Source organism: Sylvia atricapilla, chromosome Z (genome assembly GCF_009819655.1).
Source record: "Sylvia atricapilla isolate bSylAtr1 chromosome Z, bSylAtr1.pri, whole genome shotgun sequence".
Classification (NCBI taxonomy): Eukaryota; Metazoa; Chordata; class Aves; order Passeriformes; family Sylviidae; genus Sylvia; species Sylvia atricapilla.
This window is the reverse complement of record NC_089174.1, coordinates 8,372,490-8,382,583: the sequence shown is the minus strand read 5'-3', so window position 1 is coordinate 8,382,583 and position 10,094 is coordinate 8,372,490. Positions and strand designations below refer to the sequence as shown.

Here is a 10,094-nt window from a genome sequence, read left to right as displayed (position 1 = left end):
ATCATTATCACCATCATCATTACCATTATTATTTTCATATTTTTGTGCCCCATTAAACTGTCCTTATCTTAACCCACGTGTTTCCTCCTTTTAATCCTCCCAGTTCTCTCCCCCACCCCGCCGGGAAGAGCAATGAGTGAGCAGCTGCATGGGGCTGAGTTACCAGCTGGGGTTCCATGACAGTGCAAGTTAAGCACACTGCACACATGGCAGCTGCATCCAGGATGCACTTTGGAACATATGTAGCATAAGAGATTAACAAAGCAAACGATCACTTAGAAATCACTGGATTTTTCCAAATACATAGCTGCCTAGAGCAAGTGGTGATACTTGGTGATACCTGCCAGCGATTTTAAAGTATAAAGAAATGTGCTGGGAAAACTCCATGGGAGAAAGGGCACTATTGCTCTATTGATGAAGATTTTATAATTATGTCATCACCTTCAACAGGGAGTTGATTTAATGAGCATAGTAGGTAATTACTGGGACCTGAGAATAATCATATCCTGTCTGCACAGACTTGGATGTCAGGAAAAAATTGTTGAACATCATGTTCAATTAAGAGTTGCCAAATGATCAGGTCTTGTTGATGAAGTCACAGAATCATAGAATATCCTGAGTTGGAAGTGACCCACAAGGATCATCGAGTCCAGCTCCTCGCCCTGCACAGAACAACTCCAGAGTGTAATTATTGATGCTGTGATCCGCAGCCATCTTTGCAAAGGTTTATTGAAAAGGCTGTTCAAAGCTTCTTTTACCAAAGTTGATATTGGGAGTAGTTTCATCACATGGCATCTGATGCCATGGAAATTATTACTGGACACAAGGTTACTTTTTTTGATGGATTTTTTTGTGGTTTAATCCAGTCGCCTGAGATCTCTGAGGCAAGTGCAGGATATTGTGGAATAGCCTTCTGTCTGTTTCATGGATGTGATTCTCACTGGAATGGCTAGAACTGAGAATAGGCACAGAAGGAAAAGACTTTCATTGTCCTTGTGTAGTGTGATGTCAGAGCAGAGCAGTGAATGCTTTGAGGGCTGTCAGGTCCTCACTTAGACAAGCTCTGCTTACTCTGCCCTGTGTAAGGGATTGCAGCACAAGCCCAACAACTGTAGCTGTCCTTGTGCCTAACTCAGATACCCCATACTGGTAAATTACTTCACAGCATTAGAGACAAAGGGATTGCTGTAACCTCTGGAAGCTCAGCTTGTCACTGCTTCCTTCTGCCTGCGCAGAACTCACGGTCAATAGTTTAAACTGGAAAATTAATGGAAAAGGGAAATTTATCAGTGAGTGTCTAAAAGAAAGACCAAATTTTGTTAATCTGCACCAAGTTAACAAGCTCCTTGGGCAGAGGAAACAGCACAGCTTTATTTAAGTGGCTCTAAGAAGACAGCAGGGAAATGTGGTCTGACATGAATTCAAAAGTGAGATATAAAAACTGTTTGGAAAATCCTACTCAGAGTAATTATTAATAATTCACACTGCAGGGATGTATTGAGGCAGATTCTCTGCAGTTCTCTTCTGATTTGAGATTACTTGGTATTTTCATTAACAACTTGGATGGCATATGCTGATTAAATTGTTCTGAGCACCAGACTTGAGCTAACTACTGACTGAGCAGAAAGCAAACACAATTGAAAGTGAACTTGACGAATTCAAAAGAGTTAGCATGTGATGCTGTAAGACCAGCAATGGATTTGACAAATGCATGTTTGTAGACTTCAGCAGAAGCCACGATCAGCTGAACAAATACAGGACGGGACAGGACAGGCTGCTACAGTAGCAGTTGTGCAGAAGAGTTCTGCTGGGGTTATAGCCAGTCACCAGCTGAATGTGATTCAACAGCATTCTGTTCCTGAAAAAAAAAACCCAGTGTTGTTCTGGGATGTATGAACAGGAATGTAATCCGTAAGATAACATGGTGTGGTCCCTCTTCCTCATGTGGTTGGAGAAAGCCTTTCTTGGAACATGGTGTCGAGCTGTGGGCACTGTACTTCCTGGAAACAGAATCAGCTGGAGATGACTGGAGAAAAGCAATGAGAGGGGTGACAGGATGGATGACTGGGCTGGTTTCAATGTGATGGGAGAGATGTTTTCAAATCAGTTAGAGGTAGGTGCAAAGAAGGAAATAAATTCTTTCTCGCACTGCTGCTGGTAGGACAAGGAAAAGAGATTCTATTACAGCGAGAGATACTGAGCTGAGCCATCCAAATGGGCAGTTGCCTTGACAGCAGCAACAGCAAAGCTCTGGAATACCTTTCCTGGGTAGGCTGTGGAATCTCTGGAATTTGAGATTTTAAAGGAGGGATCAGTGGACATGGAGAAGGGCTGGCACAGATGAGGGTTGGAGGTGCAGGGGATAAGAGCAGTGCAGAGCTCCCAGTTCATACACTGCCCTGTGACCCTTCCACACCCAGGCCTGCGAGGGAGTCAGAGCTGCTCCAGAGCAAACACTGTGCTGGAAAAGCTCTGGAGCACAGCCCTGGGGCTCACAGCCATGTGTTTCCTTTTTCATCCCTTCTTTTAAAATAGCACTTGTGGTAATAACATCTGCGGGCACACTGGCAGTGTGGCCCACGTCTGCAGAGTTAGTACAAACTTCCCAACACCACCCAGTGCAAGGCACTCCCCATGTTCCCATTTCAAATTTGTGGGAGTACTCCAGCTTTCACAGTGAATGCATCCCACACCTTAGATGTACATTTTTGTAATGCAAGAATAAGCAAAGTGACAGCGGGACTTGATATGAATATAGGATTAGTGCATACAAACCACTTCTTAGTTGTGTGTGTATGTGCACTGGGATGATACAGAGTTTGGAGCAGCTGCTCTCTTTACCCAATTACTGTGGCAGGAATCTTAAACCTTTATCTGAATTTTTGCCAGAGATGTATCTTACTTTGTTAAAACTGGGTTCTCTGCTTTTATTTTTCCTAAAACAACATTGCAGCGGAGAAGAAAGCAACCAGGGCTGGTGCTGCCCAGCTTTTCATACCCTGGGTAGACGTGCATGTTACTTGGCACACAGGCAAGACCCAGTTTTACTCTGCTGGCCAAAAGAAATTCCATATTCCTGTGCAAAGATTCCCATCAGGCTCTGCCTGACAGTGAAGAGCATTTCAGAAGCTTGGGACAGGGGGAGGAAGAAGCTCCCTCCCAAACTATACACTAAAAATAGGCTGATGCTGTGCAAACAGCTTTGCTGTAAAAGTCCTTCTGGCAGGCAGCCGTGCAGCTGCCTGAGAGTTTTAAGCCCAAATACCTCTCCAAAACAGAAAGTCACTGAAGCTAAGCACAGTTAGCAGTGCTTTTAATCTTACTATTCCCTGCTGTGTTTCCCTGTCTCAATTTCAGCTTCTTCCACTGAGCAGGTAGCTTATTCAGGATCTAAGGGCAGGAGTTTTTTTAACCTGAACCACGGTTGAGACTAGCACTGTCAATCCCTGGAGTCTGCAAAGTTCAAAGCAAGGAGGAGGCCTCTGATCTAAAACTGAAATGCTCAGGTGACACTTTCCTGCAGTGTGAGAAGTGCACTAGCTGGGCTGCAAAAGGTTTTAAAATTCTCCAAATTGCTGTTAACTAAACATCCTTAAGTACTACTGTGGTGATATGAAATTGGAAAGTTGTTCCTTAAATAAGACTACTTTAAAAAGAATAAACACAAGACTCAGGGCAATTGGATTGAACAACAGCAATGACTCATTCAGGCATTGAAGCCTATGAGCTATTTGAGTTTGCCATATTTTCCAGTGTTTTTACCGCTTATTAGTGCCAAGATTTTGCCCTAAAATAAATCACGTCACATTCTTCGGTACATTTTTATTATGGAGACTGATGTTTCAGTTTCAGTATCAGTCTTCCTTCATTTCAATAGTTGCTGATTGTTTAGACATAACAAGATCCACATATTCCATTATCACAAGTTTATAGGAAGAATATTTTCAAAGACTAACTTAATCTCTGGGTCATTTTCAGCGGTGAAAATGATTAAGAATCACTGATAACACAGTAATTTTGCATAGTTGTTTTTTTCCCCTCTCAACTTTGTATTATCAAATACTCAGTTTTAATTTTAATCCTCTGTATCCAATTATCTGGTTTGTGTGGCAATTAAACAGAAGATCAGTGTCATTGTGTTTTACATTCTCTTTAAACTCTCATCAAGAGCAGGACCACACTAGTCTAAGTTTGTAATTTAAGACACATTTGGCTGGAGTTCAAAGAGACAGGAGCTCCAGTCTGTCTCACTTCCCCTCAGAAAGCCTTTCTGTTGCTGCCAAACAATATTTACACCAGCAGGGAACTGAGTTTTGGAAAACTTTTCCAGGCTCTGAAGAAACCAAGCAACCTGAGACTTTGATAAGCCTTGGTAAATTTAAAAACTCTTGATATTATCACTGTGTAGAACGTGAATTAGCCCATCAGATATCACAGATTTACAATTTGAGGAATGGATTTCAGTTAAGAGATAAGAGTAGAGGTTTGGCAAAATAAGGTATTATTTAGAGCAAAATTCTCCTATTGTCATCTCTGTTGAGCACTTTATGATATCTTACATTTCTGCAGCCACAGATACAGGTGCTCTGTTCTGCAAGCGTGTGCACACACTGTTCATTAAGACAGGTCAGCGTCTGCAGCCAGACAGCTTTAAAAAGCATCAAGCCTATTTATTTTTTCCTAGGACCTTCAGCTTTCTAGCTGTCATGAGGGAGGGTTCAGGTGAGGTCCTGTTTTCTCTGTCCCAGAAAAAAGGTTTTCTCTCAATACTTTGGGGTCTGGCAGAGGGAGAGCAGTTCTCCCCCTTCCCACCCCTGTTTCATGGGACTTCTTGAGGATAGATTTCTGAAGGTGTTTTCCACTGGCTCAAGCAGATTCTGGATGGGTGACAGACTGCAGGAATTCTAGCTCCTGCTGCCTGGTCATTTATCTTGGGATTCTAAAAATTAATTTATTTTCTCTTTTAAATATAAACTGAGTTCTAAAAGCACTCTTCAACTGAACTGTCGGACTCTGTCCTTGTCAGGCACCTCATCCAGTCTTGCACCCTTAACACAAATCCAGATTCAGATCAGGTTTTACTCCTAGAATAGCATTTCATGTTTGAGGATCTGAATTACAATCTTGCCAGCTCGTACCACACAACTCAAGACTTGCAAAGGAGAGGGGAGTCCTGAAGTGCAGCTCCCTTGCTGGCCTGGTTTTTGTGTCTCATCTCTGCTTCCTTTATAATCTGCCCAGAGAAGATTTCTGAAATACTTGAACAGCTGCCAGAATCTGCATGGGAGGCAGGGGCTTTGGCATGTGAGGCCTGACACCTGATGCTTAGCGTGCATTGAGGCAGCGCCAGCTGGATCTGCCAGCCCTGGCGAGTGCAGCCCTTCTGTCTCATCAGTGAGTTACCTGATCAGGCTGCTGGCTGTGCTCTGTGCTGCTCTTCCTCTTCCTTCTCCCCTGCTACTCAAACAACCTTGCCACTGCCTCCTGCCTTCTCTCGAGTTTCTGTCCTCACAACCTGTTGGCCCCTTTGTCCATGCTGGTGTCAACAGGCTCCAGATTTGGGGAGGTTTTAGGCAATCCTTGCACCTGGGTCAGCTGTGTGTGGTTGTACAGACACCTCAGACACAAAACACAGCAAGTATTTTACAGCTTCTTAGAAATGCTCCTGTGGTTTGCAGGCAGCTCCTGCACTCAGGTGCCTAGTGGAAGCAGGTTAACCTGTTCACTCCTCTGAAAACAACGGAGCAAGGGGGAGAACCCCACAACTCTTCCCCCCTCAGTCTCCCTTCCCCAGTGGGAGGACCTGCCAGCACCAACCACCTGCATTTGGAGCAGTCCAGCCTTCCCTCAGGCTTCAGTGGCAGGTGTGTGCAAATGAGTTCCCAGTGCAGACATCCCAGGCTGAAGTCCTGCTGCAGGGTTCCATGCATGGATGCATGCCTCCATCTAAGGAGTGACTGAAAAAACTGAGGCTGTGTTAACCAAATTGTTGGCCAAAATAGGCTGCTGGACTAAGAGCAAGAGCACCTCCCATGCACAGTCCAACTCCCAGAAGTCCTTTTACTCCTGTGTAGCCCTGGGAGTTTGCTGCACATGCATGTTGCAATGTGCACATCTGTCCTCTCCTGTGCTCTGAGAGACCATTTAATTTCGAGAAAACCAGCAGGGTAACGTGGCTGCCATCAGTCACACCAATTTTGGTAGAGTTTACACTGAAATGTGCCACATAGAATTGTTTGGATCACCCAGATATTTTGCTGATGTATGTGCTGCTGAATGAGGGGAGCAGAAAATTTTCTCCTTTGGAGAAAATGTACCTCTCACTATTCCTTGCTGTAGAGCAAGGAAAGGAATCTGATCGTTTTAACTTCCATGGCCCTGCTCTTTGTTCTGCTTTGCTGTTGTGAGGGATTGCTGGGGACCTCAGTTGACTCTTTGAGGGTGGGAAGGGCTGTGCTGCAGTCAATGGAGGTGTGGGAGGAGTGGAAGGAGGTCAGCCTGGGCCTTGCCATGTCCTGGAACGGGTTTGCAGCACCACGTGGCAGTGGCTGATAAACACTGGTGTCCCCCTCGTGTGGCAGCAGGGATGGTGCTCACACAGCAAAGGGTTGGTGCTGCAGCTCTCAAAGTGGCTCTGCCACTGGTGCTGAGCTGTGGTTGTATTTAAGAACTTTCTTCTTTTTTTTACTCAGTCAGCAACTCCATCAGGACACACCATCCAGTGAGTCAAGCTGAGCTCAAGCTATTTCCAACAGGAAGAAAGAAAAATACCTTCCTGGTACTTTCACTGCTCAGGCTTCAACCGTAGTGTCAGGACAGGTTCAAACAAACACAGGGCCTTTTGGGCAGGCTTCAGGTGCACCTTCCCCTCCATCCAAGCCACTTCTCACAGCTTGCCTGTGCCAGGGAACAAGGTCTCTGGAGAGCAGGGAGAGGAGCAAGTCCAGCCCCCAGAGCTGCTGGGGGAAAGTTCACCACACGTGTGGTCAGTCACAGCCCTGGGGCTTGGGCTACCAAAGTCTGGGGTGCTTCAGGGTTGTGCTTCAGGTCTGGCAGCGCTGAGCCCTGGCCCTGTTTCAGTGACGGGATCTGCCTTTGCTTGTTTCGCGGCATTGTCAGTGATCCCTGTTCCAGTTTCTGCGGCCGGGCAGGGCTGCGGGTGCCGCGGTGAGCGCCCCGCCGCTCTCTGCTGTGACAGAGCTGTCGCGTGTCTGGTCCTGCTGAGCCTGGGCCGCTGCGATAATTCCTAGCGGATGTTAGCGAACGAAAGCTGATAAATGCCATAAATGCCAGCCCACAGAGCGCCGTGGTCTGCAGCAATCCAGGATGCGTTTCTAAGGGTCGCGTTTTTATCAGCCGCTGCTGAGTCTTTTGTACTAATTGTGTGATTTTTGTGTCACTGACCAGTCCTTGCACTACTGAATAAAGATCAAATGTCTGTAATTCCCTCAACTTGAATCCTAGACTGTGAAAAACTTGTTAATGAAAAAGGGGAGTTATCTACAGTTTCAGAGAAGTACATCAGTTCAGAAGTTTTGCTTCTCTTAGTTTTGGTAAGTAAATTGTCACTTATTATCTGGGCAGAATCTGGTAGAGAAAACTTGATAAACTTTAACCATACAGGATATCCCAGTCTTGAAAACAATAAGTAGATAGGCACAACTTTCCAAAATCCATGGAGATTGGCACCACTGAGAATCACTACGATGAGAAATTTCCACAGGAATCAACAAGACAGAGAACAAGAACATGATTTTAAAAGGTATTTTGCAACGAGCATCTATTCCAAATTTCTTAGGAAGGGTGTGTCTCTTTTTAAATGATGTTTTGGTACATCTGGCTTCCCCTCCCGTTTGAAACATTTGGCTAGAAAAATAATTATATGCTATTTAAATTGCTAGTCAAGAGTGGAAGGATTTCTTTGCAGCCATGAAGAAAATGGGATTCTAAATTCACATTCTAGTGAATGCTCTCTGTATAATTTAATGAGATACTTCTTTTCAGTTTTCCTCTTGATGAAAAATGGTGGTGCTCCTCTCAGGACTCTGGGTTAATATCCCTGAAATTCTCCATTTTTCCCCATTCTGTCTGCACAGACAAATTTCTAGTCACAAGGGAATCCTGCTGGGCTAGTTAATCTGCTGAAAATTGGTTGTACTCTTTGGTTTTTTTCAGGAGACTTGTTTTATGAAACAAAACCAGCAGATAAATTCTGCTGATTCCCTGTGAGTCACCCAGCAGCAATTGCAAAGCTGGGAGGGAAAAATGGGGAGAAAAGCAGGGGATTAGTGAATGGGCACTGACCTGAAGATCTGACCCAGCACACACCATTTCAGGTGCTTCCAAAAGATGAATACTCAGCTGTTACCTCCAGGTACCCCACCAGTGGTTAACAAGAAAAGTTTTTAAAAGTTGGTTAACAAAATTGTTTACAACTGGTGCTCACACAGGCCATGGTTCACTGGGCCTAAGCACTGAGATATGCATGGCTGGCAACAGAGAACAAAACAATTACAAAATTAATAGTCTACTCACAGACAAAACACTCTGCACGTTTTTTACATTATTTTGCCTTGTAAAAAACTGTGGCATCACGTACGGAATCAAAAGTTTGGCTTTCCCACCGTATCCATTATCTAGACAAAAAAAGTGCAGCTCCCAGTACCTCTGAACCTCTCCCTCACCCTGCCCTGCAAGCTTCAGTGGCCTCATAACCAGCAAGAGCAAACCTGGTCATCTACTAAATCTGGTGCTGATCTCAGCTAATCAACTTCCTGTAATATCAGCAAATACTTTTGCTTTTGTAAATCTGTTTTTCCCTGTATAGTGGGGTGCCAGTGGGACCAGAAATGTTTTGGATCCAGGAATGTGCTGTTTGGCAGGAGGAACAAAGAAATTGCTCATCCAGAAGGGCAAAACAGGACAAATAGTTTTGATTGCTGAGAAGGAACTGCATGAAAGTCAAGCCAACAACTCCATGCCATCAGAAAGGTGCTGTTGGATGCTACTTTTAATGGCAGACATTAATGAAAATTAGTCATTAATGAAAAACGTCTTTAGTAAAAAATGCAATCAGATGCTGCAATTCTTATCAGGTTGCAGTCTCTCCATAGACACTGCTCACTGTCCACTAATGTCATGCTCTGCCTGAACTTGACAGGGCAGCTCTTCTTCCTCGCCTTCTGGAAACAGCCCAGCCATGACACGTTCCTGATATCCCTTAGCTGCAGGGCGTGTGTTCATTCTGCTGCCCCAGGCAACTCGGTAAAGGCTCCTTCCACCCACTCCAGTTAACCCGCCCAGACTGTAACAACACAGCACTCGTGAGGGATGGAGGGATCATGCCCATCTGCTTAGTTAAAATTTGCTTACATTGGTTGTTTCATACAAAGGAATGCTTAATTTGATTTCATTGTATTTTCTGAGCCAACAGTAATAATGCTAGATGCATATCGGAGGGCAATTGCTATAGTTCTTTATGAGTAAAGTTATTTTTAAGAACCATTATCCTTTTCTGGACACCAAGATTTCATGCAGCACAAAATAAACTTGGTTTCCACTCCTTAGAGAAAGAGAGGGAAAGTCTTCAGCTGCTACATAATATAAGAAATCACGAATTTCCATTTGCACTGTTGAGTTGTCCTTAATTGTCCTTATCGTCCACACCTACAGGTAAAGTTGACACTTTTTTTTTCGCTCTCATTTGGGACCACTGGAACTATCCATGCTTTCTTATTATTTTACTTCTGGAGTAAAATAATGGAGCCCCTCCATGGACGTGAACACCTGATGGATGTGCATCCCTGTGCCTGGTTCTGGAATGACAGCAGTTACCCACCCTGTTGCTCCTGGACATAGGAGTCACAGAAGCACGGAATCAATCAGGTTGGAGAAAACCTCCAAGATCAGCGAATCCAACCTATGGCCCAAAACCGCTTTGTCAACCAGACCATGGCAGCGAGTGCCACGTTCAGACTTTCCTTAAACACCTCCAGGAACGGCGACTCCGCCACCTCCCAGGGCAGCCCGTTCCAATGTTTAAACCACCCTTTCTGTGAAGAAATTCCTCCCAATGCCAACCTAAACCTGTTCTT

General features: G+C 44.6%; 1 long non-coding RNA gene across 1 annotated transcript in view; it reads left to right on the top strand.

The window, feature by feature from the left end:
• LOC136373976 (uncharacterized) overlaps positions 1-10,094 on the top strand; it is a 107,497-nt gene that overhangs the window by 21,601 nt on the left and 75,802 nt on the right. The window lies entirely within an intron of this gene.